The 23197-nt window shown below is 51.3% G+C and overlaps 1 protein-coding gene and 1 non-coding gene across 2 annotated transcripts in view; both read right to left on the bottom strand.

Annotated features, from left to right (window-relative positions):
• The window catches only part of CHSY1 (chondroitin sulfate synthase 1), a 47330-nt gene that overhangs the window by 4501 nt on the left and 19632 nt on the right, over nt 1-23197 (bottom strand). The window lies entirely within an intron of this gene.
• On the bottom strand, nt 18506-18612 carry LOC118992109 (U6 spliceosomal RNA). The gene has a single exon (XR_005067554.1). It is a non-coding gene; the product is annotated as a U6 spliceosomal RNA (small nuclear RNA).

Below are 23197 nucleotides of genomic sequence, written 5' to 3'. Positions count from 1 at the left end.
GCTCCACACCGGCTCCACGCCATTCTGAGATGCGCAATGGACAGCTGATGAACTGACGGTGAGCAGGCAAGTCACTTGGCATGAGTGTCAAGAAACCGTCGGGTGGCTTCACCACAGAGGGGCACAGGGGACGAGGGCCAACAGTCACACGCACTTGGTAGAGAACACACGGGGGCAAGGCCAGGTGCCTCGGACTGGGACGCATTTTAAAATGTAGAAATTAGCAGCACATTTTGAAGAAAAATAATGCCTTTCCAGACTTAGGATAGAATTGTCCTTTGTTACGCCCCGGAAGACCAAAGAGATGACTGCACGTTTTATTCTCCACTATCACCGCCTCCCCCACCCACTCCCCTGCAGAGGGACAGCGAGCTCGGATGTGCGCCCTCGGTGAAGGCACACCACCCCCCTCCCCGCCCGTGTCCCCAGATGTTTTCAGGATCCGTGGCTTGCACCGTCTCAGACGCTGCCTGAGGCCACTGCCTTCACAGAGACAGAAGTCCAGGCCAGTTTACCTGAGACACGGAGCGTGTGTGCAGAAGACGTAAATAAGAGCATCACTGACTGACAGGACGTGGGAGCCTCCAACCCCAGGAACCACAGCAGACCAGCCGCGTGCACCTGCAGGCAAGTCCCTGTCCGCACCTCTGGCCGAGCTCCAGGAGTCAGGCTGAAAGGAGTGTTGTGGGTTTTTTATATATATGTATTTTTAAATGAAGAAACCTACTGTGAGACAAAATTGTGTGTGTGTGTGTGTGTTTGGGGGAGGGAGCACGTATTTTATTAAAAATAAGGCCAAGTCCACGCCCAGACTCGCTGGTGCCCCCCCCTCGCCCCGCATGCCCCCAGGGCATGTACTCAGCACACTGACAGGGCTACAAAGCAAACGTCTCAGATGGAGACAGGCCGGCTCTGACTTAAGGAAAACCTAAACAACAACAAAAAAATTTGTTTAGCTTTTATTAAATGCATTGGGGTAACACTGGCTGATTGTGTTTTTATAAATTTCAGGAGTACAATTTTATAACAACAGCTCTATACTCCATTCCGTCACCCTGCACCTGACCCCCTTTCCCCTTGTCCCCTGATCCCCCTGTGAACACATTCTGCTGTTTGTATCTACGAGCTGGTTTTTTGTTTGCATGTTTGTTCATTTGTTGCTTTCAGCTGTTTGCGCCACATGAGTGCAATCATATGGTTCTTGTCCTTTTCCCCCTGACTTGTGTCGCTTAGCAGAATAATCTCGAGATCCACCCGTGCTGCCGCACGTGGCAGCAGTTCATCTTTTTTGCAGCGGAGTGGTGTTCCGCCACATACGTATGCACCACAGCTTTCTCCAGTCACACACCACAGCTTGTTTCCATGCCTTGGCCGTTATGAGTGGTGCTGCAAGGAACCTGGGGATGCAGTTATCTTTACAAATAAGTGTTTTTAATTTGGGGGGGTTAGACACTCAGGAGTGGAGTTGCTGGATCGCGTGGTAGCTCCAATCTGGATTTTCTGAGGCATCTGCACACTGTTTCCACAGTGGCCACACCACCTTCCAAGCCCGGTGCCCGAGAGTTCCTTGCCTTCCCATACCCGCTCCAACACTTGTTATCCAGGCAAAGCTTCAGTGAGACATTCAGGCCAGGTCAGGGAAGGCTGGTCCACAAATCATCTGTGACTCATGAGAGGGAAGCTGCAGCTGGGCGTCGGGCCCCGGAGCCTCCAGCTCCCTGACTGGACCTCCCAAGCAGCCCTGGCCGTGGGCTGGGAGTGCACAGCACCCCATAGCCCATCACCCCTGCTTTGTACCCACATCCCAAGTCACGCCTTCCACCCACCTCTTCCCATCAGGTGGGCTCAGTGCTTCTGGACCCCGTCTCTGCCTTCGTGGGACTGTGGGCACTTGCATTTGAGGTTGGAATCCTTTGTAAAATTCTTCCAATTCTCTTTTCTTGGTTCGTTTTTCACCTCAACAGGTTTCTCAATTTCTCTGCTGTCACTTGGATTTCCCCGACCCTTTTTTCTTTCCATGTGCCTGGTTGGCGCCAGGAGGTGTGCTGGGGGGCGAGATGATGTTGAGTCACTTTGCCCGTGGGCACGCCAACGAGAAAGGGCTGGATCCCGAAGCTGGACACCTGAGTGTTCCGCCTTCTGTCCTGGTACAGCTAACTGGCCGTGCACGACGACGCTGCCTGTGACGCAGGTAAGACTGGGTTTCTGGGCTCCAGGCAATTTCCTGGATCCCACAGGATCGGAGTCCCTAAGCCTTAAGCTGTATAATCTTATAATCGTATGACTAACACATGTGTTTAGTGATTTCCTGGTTATGGAAATTAAACTCCTGTGTCTCTGGAAGGAAGTTTAGAATGTAACAATTTAAGAAAAATGAAGGTTAAGAAGTTAAGACTCTACAGAGACATTCATTACTTTTATGCCGATAGTAAGTTGTGAGACCTTGTGCCTGTCACTTGAATTTGCTGGGTCTCAAGTTTTCTGATCGACAGAATGACTGTTTCGTGCTAGAGGTTCCTTCAACATAAAGAATTTTAAGATTTTATGTGCTAATCTTAGGACCAGACACCTTGGATTCCAAAGTCTTGCCCTGACGTCCGTCTGCCCATCCTTTCGGATGTGGTTGGAGGTGTGACACTAACATTAAGAGGGCCCTGCCTTCACTGGGTCAAAAGATATCTGCAGCATGAAAGAGTATCGTTTACATGTATCCCCATGAACTGTTTCCAGCCTACAAACACACCCACAGCTCCAAATCTGCTATAAATAAAAATCATTTAGCTCTGGCTGTTGTGGCTCAATGGATTGAGCTCCAGCATGTGAACCAGAGGTTTGCCAGTTCGATTCCCGGTTGGGGCACATGCCTGGGTTGCAGGCCAGGTCCCTAGTAGGGGCATGCAAGGGGCAACCACACACGGATGTTTCTCTCCTTCCCATCACCTCTCTCTAAAAATCAACAAGTAAAATCTTAAAAACATAGTTTAAAGATATGAGATTCGTAACAGTTCCTTTTAATAACTGCAGGGGTATAATAAATCAAAGTTTTTTGGTTATAAAACATTTCAATAACCCACAATTTGGCATATTCTTTGGAACAATATCACAAAACGGAAAGTTGAAAAGTACTGCAGAAGAAAACACCAATGAAGACATACGGACCATTTCATCATCACGAGGTTTTTCCCTGCTTAAAACACAGTGAAGATTTCCTGACAGGCACTCACAGCCACGAATGGTTTCACTTAGTGTCCGGTGTCTGTAAAAGAGTCCTGATTTTTGTTCTAGAAAGGACCCCAGGGTCCAGGACTCCAGCGAAGCCACCCCCTCCCCCAGTTCTGTGAGATGTCCCAGGCCGCTGAGTCATCCCAAGGCAAAGCTGAGAGGGGCTTATCAAAGTCCGGGTCACACTATTCCCAGGCCCGGCTGGCCCGGCTGGGAGCAGGCGCTGACGACCCACATCTAATCTTCCGTTAACACATACCTTCCACGGTCTTCGTTAGCAAGTGCCCTTCTCGTTCCGGCAGCGAAGCCAGCACCCCCATTAAGTCGTGGCTCCCCCTGGTAATGGCCTGCAAACAGGCCCATCATTAAATACTCGCTGCAGCCAGGGTAGCCGGCTGTCACCGCCCCAAATTGGCAGCTATTTCCAATTCTGATTCATGCAGCACTACACTTCATTGTCGGGAGTCTGTTTTCCTATCTTTTTGTCCCGGAAATGACCTCAAAGGAAACACAGGCTGCCTGAATGTCAAGAAACCCGCTGTAACTGGCGGTGGTTTAAAAATAACCACATTCACAAGTTTTAAGTATTTAAATTAACATTTTTATACCCCTAATGGTAGGGACTGCAGGTAACCTATTGTATGAAGACCACTGAGCTGCTGGTGGAGGGACTCTGTTAATAATTAGGCCAAGGCCACAAGCGTAAGGTGGGCCTGTCTCTGGCTCTCAGGGCCCATGGTTACCCAAATGTCCCTATGAGGTCTCTGCTCATTAGTTTTGTGTAGGCTTTGCCAATTTTCATCCAATTAAGCCCAAGGATTAGCTGCTTTGTATTTTAAAGACTCCATTCAAAAAAGTAAATTTTTGCGGGAACTAAGCTGGGTCTCTAGTGGCAAAAACGAGAACTGTCTGTGTGTGTCTTGAGTGGTTAGTGTCACGTCCTGAGATCCAAATACCTTTCAGGAAGGTCTGGTGCATTTCACAGTCACCGAGAACTAAGCGTGGCAAAGTAAAACAAAACCCGCTGGGAGGAGTTTCCGCCTGGCACATGCGACATAAGAAGCGCAGCGATCAAGCGGAGGTCAAGGGTTGGCAAGCGAACGGCGGTGACTGGAGTGGCCAACCGTGGCAGCGAAAGGAGAGAGCCCGGTGCTGTGGTCAGAAAACTGCCTAAACTCCCCTCTCTGCTCGCTGCTGACGTGCGGCCTTGTGGGAGTCACTCTAGCCTCCCCCAGCATCTGTCCTGTGTCTTCCCATGGATGAGCATGGGGTAGCACGGGGAAGAACAGGTGAGGGTGCGCAGAACTGTCTTCATTCAAACAAAGTCTTACGCAGACACGGCACCGGATACCGAACGCTCACGTTAAAGGCAGGGGAGCTTCAAACAGTCACGTACAGAGAGGCTAAGCACGCACAGGACGTGAGGCCCGGGAGTGGGCACCAGGGCCTCAGGGAGGGTCTCGTCGAAGGTGTCTCACGGGTGCACCCGCAGTGCAGGTGACGTCGTCACGTGGGTGATCAACACCTCCTGGAAGCTGACAAGCTTCTCCCATTCCTTCCTTCCCTCATTCTGTCCTACAAGGTAGTTCTAGAACTTGCCACATTTTAAACACCAGGAGGCTCAAGTTGACGTGTTTGGCGATGTGCCCGGTGCCCCGCCACCACTCGGCAGCTGGACAGAAGCTGGTCCTCAGCTCCAGTTCTAGGCCCCTGGAAGGGGTCCCCCCTTGGCAGGCACTACTCAGGGCCCAGGGCACAGGCTGAGGCCGGGAGCCCCCAGGCCAGGGCAGGGACGGGCAGCTCACTCTGAACCGGGAACGAGTGAGGAAGCCATGTGGGGAGACGGCAGAGAGGGGGTGCTGTGGTCAGACCCCTGGGTCCGGGGATGGCCTCTCTGCCCCGGGCACATCTGAGCAGAGCCTTAAGGACACAGGGGTTACAGAAGAAGTTGTGCTCTCTCTAGAACATTCATTTCTTCATCAAATACAACTCACCTATTCTGTGCAAGGGCCCCAGGTGGGAGCAAGGAGCAGGCCCCAGGGCTGGGCCCCCTGGCCTGGAGCTCTCTGGCCCTGGCAACCTGCATGCCCGACCGCTGCCTCCTCCCCACACAGCTCATGGATTCGAGTGTACAGCGTGGCCCCTTGTAAGTCTGGGGTGAGATCACCCAGGATATTTGTGCCTGCACGTCGTGGGGTGAATGCATGTATATTGATTGTATAACCCATAAGAAAGGCTTTAAAGCTAGAAATGTCCCCCCTGTCGCATCTTTCTGAGCAAGCGCGTCAACTCTGTGGAGCCTGATTCTGGCCAGACAGAGCACCCGTGCCAGCGGGGGAGTGGGCAAGTCCCCTGCTACGGTGGCATGGCACGGACATTCCTGGCGACAGCACCCTTTTCCACACCGGGGAGGCGAGGGCTTTCAGGAACCATCACTTCCTGAGAAAACCCGTTTTCCTGGCCAAAGAGAGCACAGTAGGGCCCCACCGGCTTGGTGAGCAGGTGCGGTCACTGAGCCTTGGCACTGGGGGCGGGGGTGGGGTGGGGCGGGTGCCGAGTGGCAGGGTCATTCCAGGGAAGGTGTCTCCTGCGTCCGGCGTGAGTTTCCACACCCCCTCCCCACCCACTTCCTCCCCCTCTTCCTTACAGTCAGCAGTTGGCGGCCGCCTTGGCCCGGCCCCAGGACAGAGCGGGATCCAAGTGCCCGCCCAGGCGTCTTCTCAAGTGGAAATGACTCGAAAGAACTGAGTAACTTCCCCAGTGCCCTCCGGATGTAGCGACTGAGCCGTGGCCATGACTAGTTCCAGCCCTTAGGTAATCTTTTAAGTTAGAAAACTGAAAAGAAAGCCATTCCTACACAGAAGCACAGATAACTTTTATTTGTTAACACTTATTTACACATGGGCTCTAAGGACTCGAAACTGAAAGCACACAGAATGAAAAAGTTCCTTCAAGGAAAAGCCAGCTCAGCTGTTGCAATGGGTGCGCTCCCCAGACTGCACAGGGCCCTCGGGGGAGAAACAGTGAAGCAGGTTGGGTAACAAAATAACACATTCTCACTAGAGCTCGTGAAACGACTTCTCCGGTGATTTTGCTCGGAGTCCCTAGGGACTCTAGCCACTGGCGTTTGCTCGTGTGCCTCGCTTCCTACCCCACATTCCGCACCAGTAAAAACAACTAAGAAGCAAGCACGAGGGAAAAAATTGGGAGAACTGCCTCTAAACGTCTGCTGCAGTGGAATCTCATCCATCACAGCAGGAACCCCCCGGAGGGGAGCCCCACACTCTTATCTTGCCTCTATCTACTTCCGACTGCAGTCACCGCCCTGGCTGGGTGTGCACGTCACAGGCTGGGACAACCAGGAAGGCGGGGGCAGGGGGACTCCTGGGGCCTTTACGAAGTCACACTTCTATTTTAAGAGCGCACCTCTGAAAAGGCTGCCAAGAAAGAGAAGATCTCGTCTATTTGTTTGCCTCAGTGCATCACACAGATTCCACAGTATGTGTCTTCTAATGCAGATGGGCTGCCGTGAGATGGGGGGGCTTCATGGGGGAAGGGCAGACGCAACCCGCTGCATGACCTGAGTCGGCGCCGTCAGCCACACCATTCTGACTTGGAACAATATTCCAATCACGTATAATCACAATTTTAAACCTTTATTGTAAAGCAATATCCATTCATTACAGAACACTGAGAGGATTAAGACTCACTTACAAACTTGCTCTTGCTCACACTGAAATAATTCCATCCTAAGGTATCTATTCACAGCTAAGGCCAGTAAGAAACCTCGCTCTACTCTGCAAACTGCCGTGTGCGTAAGCTTCTTGGTACAGTAAGTCCTCGCTCCCCATCAGCAGGCCCCGCAACTTCGAGCAAGAGGACCCATAACAAAACCAATTTTACCACAGGCTAATCCGAACGAGTAAGAATTAGAAGTGCCCGGCCCTGGCTGGTGTAGCTCAGTGGATTGAGTTCGGGCCTGCGAACCACACGATCGAGGTTCGATTCCCAGTCAGGGCACATGCCTGGGTTGTAGGCCAGTTCCCAGCAGGGGACTCACGAGAGGCAACCATACATTAATATTTCTCTCCCTCTCTCCTTCCCTTCCCCTCTGAAGATAAATAAATAAAGTCTTAAAAAAAAAGGAATTAGAAGTGCCCGAATGTCACAGTGAAATGACGTTGAATGAGATGACGTTATTCGAGGACCCACTGTCAATCCTAGCTGGTGGAAACGCTCCCCCTGACTGTCTCACTGACCTGAAAGAGTCCACGGCACTACCTAAAGAAAGAAAGCCGAGCTGCCCCGCTCCTTGTCAGCCAGGGCCTTAGCCACAGAAAAGGAGACACCAAAATCATATAAGCACAAGAAAAGCAAAAATTTACATACTTTCTTAACCCAAGTTAGTCAACAGAAATCATGTACAAAGATACCAAGCAAATGGATGTGTGAAATAAACATCCTCTGAAACTGAACCGTGTAATCCTCACGAAGCCCCACAAACAGGAGTTACACTAGAAGAAATGAAAACCCCTTTCTTTCCCAGCCTCGAGGCCAGGCCGCTTCTCACGTCCTACCCTGATGGTGAGGTCAGGTGTCACACAGCACTCTGACACTGCAAGACAAAGGAGAGCGGGAAGACTCACTGCTCGGCCCGCACGTTCACCACACGTTCACCGCCAGAAGACAGGACATCCCAGGTCAAAGGGAACGTGGATTCCCTTCTCACTCCCCAGCAAATGACCTCAGGGCTCAACTAACATCCAAATACTTGAGAAACACCACAACACTGTAATGGCACCAACAAGTATGGCACGTAAACTACAGAACGATTAGCCGACATGAGCAATGCATTCCATCATTTAAACGTGAATGCTCTGGTTCCCTTTCAAGGGTCTAGTCTGACTCGCTAGAAATGTTACATTGGGTGGAGGTGACCCTAGCAATTCACAAAGATCTCCAGGCATATTCCTGGGGCACAAGGAAGCAATGCATGCTTAGTCTTAATTATTTCAGTCTTTGTTGTAGCATATTCACAAATATGTATCTATACGAGTACTCCAGAACCACAAACTTTGCTTCATTACTCCCCAAAGGTGCTGGCACTGTTGCAATTTGAGATTTACCCTCAAATTATTGATACATTTTGACAGCAAGCCCATTAATTATATTCCTTCTTTACACACCACGTTAAATTTTGATAACTAATAATAGGGAGTTTCTGTGCTCCCCAAATGCCAGTTTAATCACAAACGCACCCCCAGGGTCAGTGTTAGGGTAGGGAAAAGCTAAATTCTGCACAGTACCCATTTAAAAGGAGATATACTCAGGGCACCTTCCCACCTGGACTGATCTGTGGAGTTCCATACTAAATTTTGAGAATATTCCCAAGTCCTTATGTCTTTTTATTATGGCCAGAATGATTTTCTAGGAGAGAAAAACATGGGTGGAGCACCTATGATGCCCCAAATCATGGCATTTATGTAAATTTAAATCCCAAGAGCATCGTGCCCGGTAGCAAACAAAAAAACAAAACTAAAACTAGAACGGAGGACCAGTTACTAACAGGCAATGATTCCTGCCAGTGGAGATGCTTGTCACAAGCCTGCTATTCGGATCTCAAATTAGGTGCTTTTTAACCCCCAAGGTTATTCAATGGCCTTGGGCGGTTCTGTGTTTGAGCTATCTGACCTCAGCACACACACCAGCACAGTTTCCAAAGGTGATATTCAGCTTCCTGACACGTGCAACCCGAGAAACTGAAGCTCAAATCCACAGGGCAGCTCACTCCCGATGGACAGACTTTTTTCAGTCCCGTGGCATAGAGAGTGTGACCCAATCACGGTGGTGACAGACGAGGGCCTGGCTCCGGCCATCCGCCCTGTCCAGTTCGGTGTGGCCCACGCTCTCCGACGTGCGTGCAGCCAGGTACGCCCCCTCTGGCCGGGGCCTCCTCACGGCTGCGAGCTCCCAGGCTCGGGCATCACAGCCACACCATGGCGGACAGTGCGCGGGTGACTAGAGAAGCAGAACGAAATAGAACAGCTAGGCCCCCAAATGACCCGAGGAACAGAGTCCCTGCCACCCCAGACGGTTACTCAGAGAGACATCGCTGTCGACCTCCACGGCGGGTCTCGGGTGTCTGGTCCAGTGTGTAGTCCTTGTATGTCATCAGTTATGTATCTGCCTGCCGTAGGAAGCTCACGGGCCGACGACCAGACCGTGGTTTCAGTGCCACTCTGGGGGACGGCATCGCACAGAGAAGGCGGGCCAACGCCTCCTCTCTGAGCAGCGCTTGACATCTCCTGGCACGCCACCTCCCGGCGGCCCTAAGCATGATTCCCACTTTACGGAGAGCCGGCCCGCCTGACAGGGAGACCACGAGTGAGGCTCTGACCCCTCGTGCCCGTTACAACTAGAGCAGAGGCTGGTGAATGCTGGCCCTCAGGCTAAAGCAGGCGGCCACTTGCTGAAAGTACTTTTGGACCAGAGCCACGCTCCATCTGCCTGTGGCTGCTTTCGCTGGGACGGGGACCCCGTGGCCCACAGAACCTAAAACACCTTCAGTCTGGCCCCTGACAGGAAAAGCCCCGGGACCCCCATGTCAGAGCCCGACTCTGCGCTGGTGCCCCTACTTACTGACTGTCGGCCAGGCCTGGGCCGACTTGGCCAGAACCAAACCAGTTCCTACGTGGGGTGGTCTCTCCGCCTGGGCTCCCCTTCCCGGCCACAGCCGCCCGCATCCCTGCTGCCAAGGCCTCGCACCTGACCAGCTCAGGCTGTCTTCCCCAACCCGACACCCCCTTACATCCGCGGAAGCCACCCCTCGGGCTCCCACCTTTGAAATTCTAACAGAAGCTCTCCACACAGAAGCCATTTCAGAACGACAGCTTTCTGCTCCGTTCTTTAAACACGTCGGAGTCAAGCCGGAGCAACGCCGCCAGGGGCAGAAAAGCCCAGGCATCAGATTCAGCCGCCTTCCTTCCACGTGTGCGGGACACGTTTGTCCTTCTCTGGTTCTGCGCACAGAAGGCAGTGCCGAGAAACTGAAAGCAGACCCGGGACTCCCCAGAACGGAGCCCTGCAAGCCCACAAACAGGAGAATGCGTTCATGCCCTCTGCTTCTCACCCCCGTTCCCGCCGCGTCAGCAACTCGACGCGCACGAGTCACGGGGAAGCCCTTGGAAGCATGGCTCTGAATGAACGAGGGACCGAGCGGAGTGGCTTCACTCACGCAAGCCCGTTCCGGCCCCAAGTATTCGGCGAGCACCCGTGACAGGCCAGGCACAGCTGTCCGGCTGTCAATCACTGTAGAGCATGAAATAAATATTGGCTTAGTTCCAAATGCTCATCACCCTCAAGGCCGAATTAAGACAAAAGTGTTGTCGTCATCTATAGTCACTTCACAAGCCAGCTTACTTCTGAGAGTCTCTTTTTTCTTTTTGGTTTTTGTAAGTTTCAACGTAGGGAAAAAAAAGAGCTTTTGACAAAACAAAACAAAAAAAGCTAGCCGTGAACAAAATTACTAGGGTGTGTCGTGCTGGGACGGTGAGGGTGGCTGGTCGGTGAGATGCAGAGCAGAGACGCCTCCCATGGGCCTCGCGTCCTCAAACAAGCCTCGGTTCAGCTGTGAAGGGAGGGGGCTGACCGTGGGCCCCCTTCAAGGTTACAGCATAGGGCAGATGAACAGCATGGTCGAGGTTACTGGGGTCACCGGCAGGTTATTCCTGAGGACCCTGCAACAGGCACGGACGAGGGTCCCTGGCTGCTCCCTGCTTCTCGCCTGCACCCCAGTTGCTCCAACGTGCCCACTCTTGTGCAGCCCTGGGCCAGGCTCTCAGGAGCCGGCCCTACCCCCTCTGCTTCCCACCCGGCTGCTGCGGGACTCTCTCCTGTCTTCCCCATGCCCGGCCTTACCTTCCATTAGTCCTGTCGGGGTGGCCTTTCAAATGTGGAGCTCTGGTGATGCTACTTACTGGCTGGCACTTCCATCCACCCCTGAGGATGGCCCTGGGTCATCCCTGGGGCCTCTCCCGTCCCAGGCACCTGCAGCCGGCCCATACCCATGGCAGTGCTGTGGCTGGGCCGGCGGGTCCCCCTCATACATGGGACCTCCTGGCTTGGTCGGCCTCCCTGGGTCAATGCTGTCCACTGGGACTCAGTCCTCCCTGGGTCTGTGGGGGGCCTGGGCACTGTGCGTCATCCACCACCCCAGGCCCGCGGCCCCCACAGGATCTCCAGGGTGTGCCCATAGGAAGGGGTTGTGTGTGTGTGTGTGTTGGGGAGTAGAAGGGGAGAACGAAGATGGGGACAGGGATTTTGCACATGGTGCCCAGTGCAGAACCACCCGAGACCCAGATGCCAGCCCTGGCAGAACCCACCGCTCGAAGAACACCAAGAAGCTGGTGTTTGGAGAAAGGGACCTCAGGGCGACTTGCCTGTCACTACCTCCCCCAGGCCCGGCCTCGCTCCCTGATGTGCTGCTGGGGCCAGGCTGATGTGTTTAACGGGGGGAGAAGGGGCCACCTTTCCAGCAGGAGGCTGGGTGGCAGGGAGGGCAGGCAGGAAGGCACCAAGTCGCAGGAGCCCACTCTTCGCCGAGGCTGCGGCTGGGAGTCACTCACTGCACGGAGATCATCAGAGGCCAGCAGAACCAGCGGCAGGGGAGACGGGCGTTGCCCGGCGGCTCTGATGGCTCCAGGCTGGCAGGGGCTGCCCTCCTAAGAGACACCGGGCAATCCAGACAGAAAGGAAAGGAAGAAAGATGGTCACCCTCTACCTCTCCTGACTTGAGCCCAAGAGCGAATGGGAGGCTTCCTTCATGACCTCCCAGCAGGGACAGGAGGGGTCAGAAATGGCCTCGGTTAGCGGCACGCCAGCCAAGGGCCATCTCCACAGGCAAGGACAGCCCTCAGCTTTCATTCTGAGCTAATGCAACAGGTCTGCCTGTGCTCCACCAGTTTCAGCAACTCCAGAGGCCACCTATGACAGGCTTCCGTCTGCCCAGCTGGAGGAGGCGGGGTGGGGGTGGGGGGCGCAGGCTGGGAGGGTGCAGCGGGAGTGGAGGGCCACGGCACTTGTGACCCCAGACAGCACTCACTGAGCCCAACCAAGAACAAAGTACCCAAGGTATCAGTGAGACACACTGATTGTGTGTTTACACAGCTCTTCCTCCTACCAGCAAACCAGCAATGATTCGGGGAGAAATGCCGTGGTTTTGGGGTTTATAGTGCATGGAGACCTAGGTTCCCTGTTTTTAAAAAATCCCCTTTTATTAGCAGCAGTGAATGTGCACAAATAAAAATCATGTGACGACAGGATTGAGTAATGGCTACTTTCAAGTAATGGAAACAAGCAAAATCCCCTCAGATTAATTTCAATAAGAACTGTTTACACCTCAAACCGGGCTTTAAAGTGCAATGTGCTGGGTCCCACCAGCCCCCGAGGGAGGGAGCAGTGCAACACACAGACTAAGTAACGGACAGCAGAGCAGACTCCCACGGGCGCCCGGCAGCCCCTGCCCACAGCCCCACACTCCCTCCCACCGCGTGGGCCCAAGCCAGGGCAGTCACATCAGAACGGTACAGGTAAGAGTCGCCAGTAGATGCTCAAATCAGTGGACGGCGGTTAGTGGAGGTACAGGAGAGCTCCTGGTCTCACAAGGTGTCCCTGCAAAACACGTACAGATTGCAAAGGGAAAAACAGGAGTCTTCCAGTGCAAACTTGGAGATCTAAGTGAACCCTGCCCATTGAGGTCACACTGACATCACGGGCCTCGTGACGCGACACCCTGAGAACGACGCCTGTCACTCAGCCAGGGACACTGCAGATAACCCCGAGTGCAGGGACCCTGAAAAATAACTGGCTGGCACTTTTTGACAATGTCAAGATCGTGAATCGTAAAGACACGGGCAGAGCCAAAGGACATTTCCGAGATCTGTCCAAGCCCTGCGTGTGATCTTGGACTATGCCCTGGAACACTTGAATTCTTCTCCCTCTCTTTTTCTTTCCACTGTGAAGGACGCTGTTAGGAGCTAGGAAATATAAATAGAGTCTATGGATTAGATAATAGTGTTGTGGCAATATTAATATTAGCTTCCTGACTTTGTCCCACTGTGTTTATGTGAGTGAAAGTCCTTGTTCTCGGGAACTGCGCACTGGAAATACTTAGGGGCAACGAAGGGCGCTGTGTCTGCAACTTTACTCTCAAGTGGTTCAGGGAAAAAATAACACAGGGACAAAAGTGATAACGCCCGAGTGGTAAATGTTAACAACCAGGAAGTCTGGGTGAAGGGTATTTGGGAAGTTCGCGGCACTCTTCCCGAAACAGTTCTAGGTCTAAAATTATTTTAAAATAAAAAAATTACCCAAAAAGCAGTTAAAATGACCACGCAGAGACAGTTGTTTTGCAATGCTCCATCACCAACGCATGAATCATGAAATTATGGTAAGAGATTTCTTAAAGGCCCCTCAGCTGTTCAGGGACGTTTTCGTGAGCAAAAAGCAAGAAGCCTTTAATCTGAAATCTGTTCGATTAAAGCCAAGGTTTCAATATTACATCTTTTGGATCCCCCTCCCTTTCCTTTTTTTATTAAAGGAATCCACACAGCAATCCCTCATTATATTCTTTGAGGTTTCCTGGACAAAAACCTGTTACTATTTCTGTCTCAAATTCATCCTCTCTGCCTGCTGCACTGTGGGTATGACATCAGCTTGTTACGGCCGACAATTCACAGGGCCTCCTAGTCACCAAACCGCCACACACACCGATGACTCCAAGGGGAGAGAGGCCAGCACCGACTCCCAGAGCCAGCAGACGCATCCACCCTTAAAGAAAAAGCATGGTCCATGCGTTTCCCCTCAAGACAGACAGAGCGGCTCCGCCCATTGTAGAGCCACTTGCTGAGAGAGACATCGGCAGACCATCGGTTACCTGAAGGGAGCGGGGTAACCAAGCTGTTACAAAGCTGGCGTTGCCAGGGATGACCATTACTGTTAGCCATTCTGACACGCAGACACGCAACCCCACATGTTTACTTTGCTCAAAGTGAGAACCTGAATTTTGAAGATGGTTGGACAATCTGCTCGCGCTCCCGAGCCCCTGGCCTGGTGCTGTTCTCCGTTTGAAGTGCCTAGGGCTGGTGTCATGTGCTCCAACCTTGAAGTAACAGTCCTCAAGGGCATTTGATTTCAGAGGTAAGTCACATAGTGTTTGCCTGATAAATGAGAAGTTTGACTTCAAAACCAACCCCAGGCCAGCCGTCCTTTCTCTCCCCGCCTCTCCCCGCCGGGGCGGTCTCTGAGCAGAGGCAAGATGTAGGAAGCTAGTGAGGCCACACCGGCGTGGCCAGGCCCTGGTGAGAACCTAACAGGCCTTAGACCAGAAGAACTGATTCCCGCGTGTCTGCTTTTAAGGGGTGGGGGGCGGGGGTGCGTGGAGGAACTCCCAATATCCCCGAGGGGAGCAGCGAGCCCGCTCTCGGTGTGAATTTACTAACACCAGCTAGTTCGCCCATTCCCGGATGGCAGCAGTGATGGGGACTGGCTTCCTGGGAAAAAGGTGTGGAACAGAGAAACACTTCACGGGGGCCGACTTCACTCCAGGAATGCCGCCGAAAATGAAGACTCACGTATCAAAACATCAGTGGAAGAATATGGAGCTCATAGGAAGTGAGAAAACTGTGAAAGCCAGGAAGGTGGGAGAGAGTGTGGAGAGTGCGGGGCTGGACCACGCCATCACCCTGGTAGCAGGCGGGCAGGGACAACACACACCTTATAACCCATGAGAAAACATGGGGGCTTTTCTCCTGTTTTCCACACAGCAGTGCCCCTGACTGAGCAGAGTGACTATTGAGGGGCATGGCCTAAAGCAGCCCTCTGATTCTTTTCGCATCTGTCACCTTAAAAAGCCACACAGAACTGCATCACACTGTATAAAGTCCGCGTGTGTCGTGGTGTAAAACTGTCTCTCGAACCTGGGGTGGGATGAAATGAACATTCTGGAAACATATGCAACTCAGTACCACTCTCGCGCACTGACACACACCTGGGTTCCCTTCTGCAGCTACGCGGGTCTAAAATAAAAAAAAGTTCCCGAAGAGAAACAATTCCAGACGAGAGAAAGCAAAACCAAAAGCAAAGAAACAAACCTAAAGTGCAGGGCGGCGGGGGGCGCAACACACACTACACCTCAACAAATCTTGTCTGCTTCTCGGCATTAGTCCACTCCTGACACACGTTTTAATATTTAGTGTGGCGTTTACCGTCAAAAAGAGAAGGAAGCCACTCGCTGCCTAAAATGGGAATAAGAGGCTTTTCTTCTACACTTCATTTTTGGAAACAAAAAAAATCTTTGGCTGAAAGAAGAGGAAAGAGTTACACCCACATAAACTGCACAGTGGGGGAATTAGAATCACCAAGTGCTTCTCAGCATGGCCAACTAACACCTGGGTTTAACGATGACTCACTCCGGCTTTCAGAGGCCAGCGTGTGGTTCCAGCTGGTCCAGCTGCTATGCATGCCAGCACTCCACAGACTAGTCCCTGTCACTAGTCGGGGAAATTTTACTTAAATCTCAAGCTACCTTTATCATAGTCCCTCCATGTGTGGATTTATTAACCATTTACTGCCTACTACATTAGATTCTAGAAGGAATACAGATGCCACCTCCATCACGAGAACGAGGTTAACACACCAATAACAGAAAAAAATCGGAATTATGAACCGTTAGAATACAAGGATGCAGAATCACTTCTGCGAGGCTCCTGCCCCAAATGTATAACCTAGATGTAACCACAGGGACACAAAAAACAAATCCTAACGGATGGGCATTCCACCAGCCTGTAACTGCCCAAAGTGTCAAGGCCTAAAAAAATCAAGGAGCCCTGGCTGGTGTAGCTCAGTGGACTGAGCACCAGCCTTTGAACTAAAGGGTCACTGGTTCGATTCCCAGTCAGGGCACATGCCTGGGTTGTAGGCCAGGCCCCGAGTAGGGGGCACAGGAAAGGCAACCACACACTGATGCTTCCCTCCCTCTTTCTCCCTCCCTCCCCCCTCTCTAAAAATAAATAAATAAATGAAACCTATAAAATAAAAAAATAAAAATAAAAATCAAGGTAAGGTGAAGGATCTATTTCCAACAGAAGATGACTAATGAGACATGACACTCTAAACTTTAAAAACTATTTTAATAAAACTTCAATTTATACAGATTTATATATAAAAAATAAGAGACAAAAACGTGTCTATAACGCAGCCTTTTCTGTTTTAGGGGAAAGGAGGATGAAGTAAAAACCTTGGTCAGTTGTGCCTCACAGCCTGCACACTGTCAGAAATATTCGATGTTCCACGAGGGGGGAAAAAAACAAAAAAACAAAAATGTTCAATAAAAACCACAAATATAAATTCAGTTGCTATGCAACAATAAAGAGCTATGTTTGCATAAAGTCAACCAAGGAGAAGAAAAAGCAGTAAATCAACCTTTCTATATTGTCTAGGTTAAATTTTTAGAAAAGCTCATTCTTCTTTTTTTTCTTTTTCTTCTTTTTAAAGATTTTATTTATTTATTTATTTAAATTTAGAGGGGAAGGAGAGAGGGACAGAAACATCAATGTATGGTTGCCTTTCGTGTGTCCCCTGCTGGGAGTTGGCCTGCAGGGAACTGGCCTGCAACCCAGGCATGTACCCTGACTGGGAATCGAACCGCGATCCTCTGGTTCGAAGGCCTGTGCTCAATCCACTGAGCTACGCCAGCCAGGGCCTTTTTTTTTCTTAATTAGTACGTTTAATTCACTGAATGCAAGATTAGACTGATGCATAAAAATACAGAACGCTTCACGAATTTGCGTGTAATGTCCTTCTTTATCTGTCCGTTTGTCTGCCCAGCCATCCATCCCTCCACCCACCCCATCCATCGTGTATTCAGTCAACTAGGCAGTGCACTGAGCACGTTGGGAACAAAACGTGGATGTCACGGTCAAGTCTAAGTCCACAGCTGATATCCCAACAGGCCGGTAAGCAGTAGGAAAGTGCAGTTTGCATGCATCGCAGGTTTCTCACACCCGAGTAAGTCTGAAGTCAGCATGTGACTGATCACTGACAAAAACACATCGGCCACGGCCAGCGGACACACTGTTCTCTTTCTCAGTGTCCGGAACATAGTGGGGGTTCTTGCGACGGATGGCCACTTAGAATCACCTATGGCTAGGCCCCCACTGCCAGGGGCCCACTGCCCGATTCAGAGCGCTCTGTTTGAGCCCACATTCCTATAGTGGTCTGAACAAATCATGAATCTGCTTGTTTTTCACAGCTCTTCCAAATTTTGAGCTCAGAGGAAAAAATGACTTGGTGATTCCCTTGTCCGAGGGGAGGGGGCGGCCTAAGGCAGATTTTAGGTGCCCCCCCCCATCTCTTAGCAGAAGCTGCCAGCAAACACCTCCATTAAGACTCCACAACGCAGCTTTGCAACCTCACTGAAAGATACTGGAGTCTGCACTGACTTCTTCCACGGTGTTCGGTGACCATCAGGGACACTCAGAGTTCTTTCTCTATGGCACACGGAATGTCTCTGAATTGCACAGTTCCCGTGGAAGAATCAGGCTGTGTAAGACGGGCACGAACATCTGCCCCAGAGCCAAGAAACCGTGGGCATCTTTACTCTCTTCCTTGTCATCACCTTATATCACAGAAAGCTCGACTTTTCTTTTTCTTTTTTTTTTATTTAATTCTTGTTCAAGTACAGTTTTGTCTTATACTCCCAGCCCTGCCCGCCATCCCCCAGTGCTCCCCACCTTCCTCCCATTTCTGCCCCCCACCCTTAGTTATTGTCCATGTGTCCTTTATACTTGTTCATTTGAGTCCATCCCCTTTTTCCCTATGATTCTCTCCCCTCTGGACCCTGTCAGCCTGTTCCGTATTTGAGTGTCATTGGTCATATTTTGCTTGCTTGTTTGTTTTGTTGTTTAGATTCCTGTAAATGGTGATATCATATGGTATCTGTCTTCCACCGCCTGGCTTATTTCACTCAGCATAATGCTTTCCAGTTCCATCCATGATGTTGCAAAGGGTAGTAGTTCCTTCTTCCTTTCTGCAGCATAGAATTCCATTGTGTAAATGTACCATAGCTTTTTGATCCAGTCACTTACCGATGGGCATCTAGGTTGCTTCCTACTCTTGGCTATCATGAATTGTGCTGCTATGAACATTGAGGTGCATAGGTTCTTTTGGTGTTTCAGGGTTCTTAGGATATACTCCTAATAGTGGAATTGCTGGGTCAAAAGGCATGAAAAATATGGAATGCTTCACAAATTTGCCGGTCATCCGTGCACAGGGGCCATGCTAATCTTCTCTGTATCATTCCAATTTTAGTATATGTGCTGCCGAAGCGAGCACATATACTCAACTTTTCCATAAAAGGTCTATTAGTTCACGTAATAACTAATCAGAGAAAAAGTCTTTAAAAAAAGATTTTATACCCACAACCCAGGTATGTGCTGTGCGCCTTGGAATCAAACCAGCAACCCTTTGGTTTGGCTTGATCCACTGAGCCACACAAGCCAGGGCAGATTTTTTTTGACTAAAACATCAAGGTAACCTGCCCTGGCTGGTATAGCTCAGTGGATTGAACGCGGGCCTGCGAACCACACAATCGCGGTTCGATTCCCAGTCAGGGCACATGCCTGGGTTGCAGGCCAGTTCCCGGTTCCCAGCAGGGGACGCACGAGAGGCAACCATACATTGATATTTCTCTCTCTCTCTCCTTCCCTTCCCCTCTAAGATAAATAGATAAAATCTAAAACAAACAAACAAACAAAAAACCCATCAAGGCAACCTGAATAGAACAGGCTGCAGAAAAGAAGCCCCCATCCCCCAGAATCAAATCCAGCCAGCTTGGCTCACCCATCTTTCCAGTGTAACTCCCCCTGCTCCAGTCACACCAAGCCACGTGTAGTTTTCACAGCAGGTCAGATGGTCCCATATCCCTGTGACTTCTCCCTTGCTCTTTCCTTTGACAGGTGCCCCACCCTTGTGGGGTGAGATCATCCTCTTTACTGGGTCACCACGTGGGCTGCTGTCCCCCCTCCCCCTGATGTGTCCACTGCCATCCGTTTTTGGATTCCCAGAACACCTTAGTCCGGGCTCCGAGTCCTCCCTGGGGTATGTGAGTGATTACAGATGACCTCTCGGCTGCAGGACGCCAGGCTTCTTCAGAGAGGGGTGCTTGTCTTGCTCACCCCCGGTCCTCTGCCTGGCTAATGGGAGAGCAATGCTTTTCATACCAACAGCGATCTGTGCTGTTTCTATGAGGCAGTAGAAATGCCACCCCAGCCTCGGCAAGAGGTGCCTTCTGTTATGCCAGGGGCGCCTCATTCCCCATGAGGGTGAGGGGGTGGGCTTGCTGGGGGGACGGCAGGGCCAGAGGGGGCCGAGGACAGCACATTCCCAGGCTCTGTCGTCTGACGACCTTCCACCTGGCTACCGGTTCCGCGCCTCGGCTAGCCCCCTCCCAACCTGAACCTCCTGACATCTTCTGGGAGGCCACCTGCCCCGCCAGTCTGGGCAGGCTGCCTGCTCCCATGTGCACAAGCCCTCATCCCATGTCTTTGGGGGGGGCCAGGGCCAACCCGGGGACTGATGAACGGGGACCTCACAGGGAGGTCAGTGCCAGTGCCTGGGCTGCAACTGCAGCCACAGAGCAGGCTCGCAGGAGACTGTCAGCTTTGCTGGGCGTCGAGTACATCACTGCCGTTTACACATCACTGCCTGTCCCATCAGAAAAACCCCGCCAGGGCGGGGGCAGGTGCAGGGTCTTCACCTCACCACCCTGCCGTGGAGCACCCCTGTCTGATGGCAGGTATTTCACAACGACCTGCTGAATGAACACGGAAAGAACACTTCACATGTGTGCCTCTTCAAAATGTTCTTGGCTCGTTAATATTCCCCCGGGCAGCATGCAGGACATGTGGAACCTGACTACCTTGCACATGCTGTTCAGACTTGTTCTGGGACCGTTTGCCGTTACTGTTAAGTGCTCTGTACTAATATTCTAGATGCCTGAGGCTCATGAGCAAGCATAAAAAGCACAGGGAGGAGGAAAAAATCAAACCCAACCACAGAGGAGATCAATGCAACATGTTTCTATAGTTTCATTATAGTCAAGCAGAAACCTGTCCAAGCCCAATATTACTAAAACGCAAAAGCGGAAAGAGCCACCTGTTGAAATGGTAAACGGTTGGAAACACAAGAGCGAATGAAAGCACAACCGGTCTGGACTGAACTGTAAGTGAGGCACGCACAGCTCTTCCTAAAACAGCAGGGAGAGACACGATCGGAATGGCGCAAACCCAGAGCGCTGAGTGCACCAGCTGCTGGAGAGGATGACAGCCTCGGGCACGCTGGCATCGCTACGGGTGGGGCCACCACCCCGCGTGGCCACGGGGACACCGCTTGGCTGTTTCTCACAAAGCTGAACACAGTCCTCCCACACAGTCTGACACGCTCATTCCTAGAGATTTTCCCGACTAACTTAACAACTTCTGTCCACACAAAATCATGCATGCAAACGTCTTAGGGCGTGACCACCCCAAACTAAAAACAACCGAGCTGTCCTTCAGTAGATGAATAAACGGCGGCGACCCATCCAGACAACGGAACAATATTCCGCACTAAAAAGAAACGCGCCCTCAAGGCAGGAAGTGGAGGAACCTTGCAGGCCTAGCAATCCGCATCATAAAACGCCAGCAGGCGCCCTGGGTTGGCGCCAGAGCCCAAAGCCGGCGAGTTCTGACACCGGAAGTAGGCGGGGCCCCGGGACCAGGACGCCTTTGAGAGTCCCTGCATCAGGCAAACTGCGGGTGGGAGTGGCCACTGCGGAGCGCTTCCTACGGCCCCGTGCGCACCACAGCACACTGAGACTTCACCTCCCCGACGTCAGAGGCACGAGAGGCTTCGCACCACCTGCCAGCACGGACCGGTCTCCTAGTTCTCTGCTCTGCTGACCCCACTGAGCAGCAAACGTGTCGCCAGAGCAGGCTTTGCTGTGTCTCCAACAGGCTTTCACGTAACAGGCAGGCACACAGAAAGCGTTTTTAAATGAACTAAGCTTTTTAAACATGTATGTGTGTTTGTATCATGTGGGATATTTCAATTTGCATACCCATGGTATTGTAATAAAAAATAATAAGAATCCTAAACTGTCACAGAATCAATTTATAAAGCCTAAAAAGCAAACAGGCAGGCATGCCCTGAGTGGTACAAAAGAAACAATTATCTTTCTACCTGAAATAAACCACATCATCATAAAAAAGTGTTCTGTTTTTAAGATGAGTGTAGCTATAGAAGGGAAATGCATTGAAGTTAGCTTGTGTGAACAAAAATGTAGAACCTCAGTACTTTTCTTCCTTCTTTTTAATCCTCACCAGAGACATTTTTTCATTGCTTTTTAGAGAAGGAAGGAGGGGGAGAGAGAAACACTGATGAGAGAGAAACATCGAATGGTTGCCTCCCATACACTCCTTGACTGGGCATCATACCAGGGATCGAACTGGCAACCCAGGCATGTGCCCTGACCAAGAATTGAACCTGCGACCTTTCAGATACAGGACGATGCTCCAACCGACTGAGCCACACTGGCCAGGGCCCCCTCCTGGGCACTGCTTTCTTATCCCCGTGAGTGATCCCTGAGAGAAACCAGAAACGACGCCCTACGGGGTTAACCATGATGACGTGATCGAGAGCGCTGGTGCTGGGTTGCTGAGAAGGCTGAAAGATTCTTTGTAGCCAGGGAAAAGTTTTTGCTGTAATGGAACCATTACAAATTCTTACAGTAATAACACGGTACATTATAAGCTTGCTCAGATGATAAGCTCTTTCTGACGGCTAGAAGCCTGCAGCCCTCTCAAACAAAGACCTGACTGTCTTAGATTTCCTAGAAGTCAATAAGCTAAAACTCACATCCTGCACAATGCCCACTCAGGCTCTCAGAAGGGCTGGTCTTCTGGGCCCTGCAGCCTGGTTCCCCGGGGCACGGGGCAGTCACAAGACGGCGGCAGACGCAGCAGCTTCACTCCTGTGTCCAATTAGATCCTCTCTGGGTTCCAACTCCTTTCTATTATGAATAACTTCAGATTCACAGCAGAGTTATGAAGACAGTAGAGAGAGGTCCTGTCTCATCACCCAGCTCCCTCTGTTAACATTTTATGTAACTACAAAACTGAGAAATTAAGATCACACAACACAGTTCACCAAACTAGAAGCTGAATTCAGACTGCATCAGGTTTCCCACTAATGTCCCTTTCGTCTTCCCACCCAGGACCCGGCATGCATTTAGCTGTCCTGTCTCCTGGGTCTCCAATCTGTGACAGGTCCTCAGTCTCCTTTCTTTTCATGACCGTGGCATGTTAGAAGAAGGCTGGGCGGGGTAACTTGCAGACTGTCCCCCACCCTGGCTTTGATGTTTTGTCTGACCAGACGGGAGGGAGGTACAGGCAACAGTGAAGAGCCCTTCTAACCCCTCACACTCCACAGCGTGTGACATACATGGCTTAGTACCGCTGATGTGAAGGGGGTGCTGCCAGCTCTTCACCCTGTAAAGTTTGTATTTCTTCCATTCCCTACTCCATTCATTAAACATGAGTCACTAAGTCCAGCCCATAGGCAAGGGGAGGGGAATTAAGCTCTACCTCCAGGAGGGAAGCCTATCAAAAAAATCTTGTGCCCTGGCTGGTGTAGCTCAGTGGATTGAGCGCGGGCCTGCGAACCACACGATCGCGGTTCGATTCCCAGTCAGGGCACATGCCTGGGTTGCAGGCCAGTTCCCAGCAGGGGCCAGTTCCCGGCAGGGGATGCACGAGAAGCAACCATACATTGACATTTCTCTCCTTCTCTCCTTCCCTTCTCCTCTGAAGATAAATAAATAAAATATTTTTAAAAATCTCGTGAATGGCAAAGGCACCATCGTCATTAATACTTTGTACGG

This window comes from Sturnira hondurensis, unplaced genomic scaffold (assembly GCF_014824575.4).
Source record: "Sturnira hondurensis isolate 20B ecotype Veracruz unplaced genomic scaffold, ASM1482457v3 Scaffold0007865, whole genome shotgun sequence".
Classification (NCBI taxonomy): Eukaryota; Metazoa; Chordata; class Mammalia; order Chiroptera; family Phyllostomidae; genus Sturnira; species Sturnira hondurensis.
Note: the sequence above shows the minus strand (reverse complement) of the source record. Positions and strands in the feature narration are given on the sequence as shown.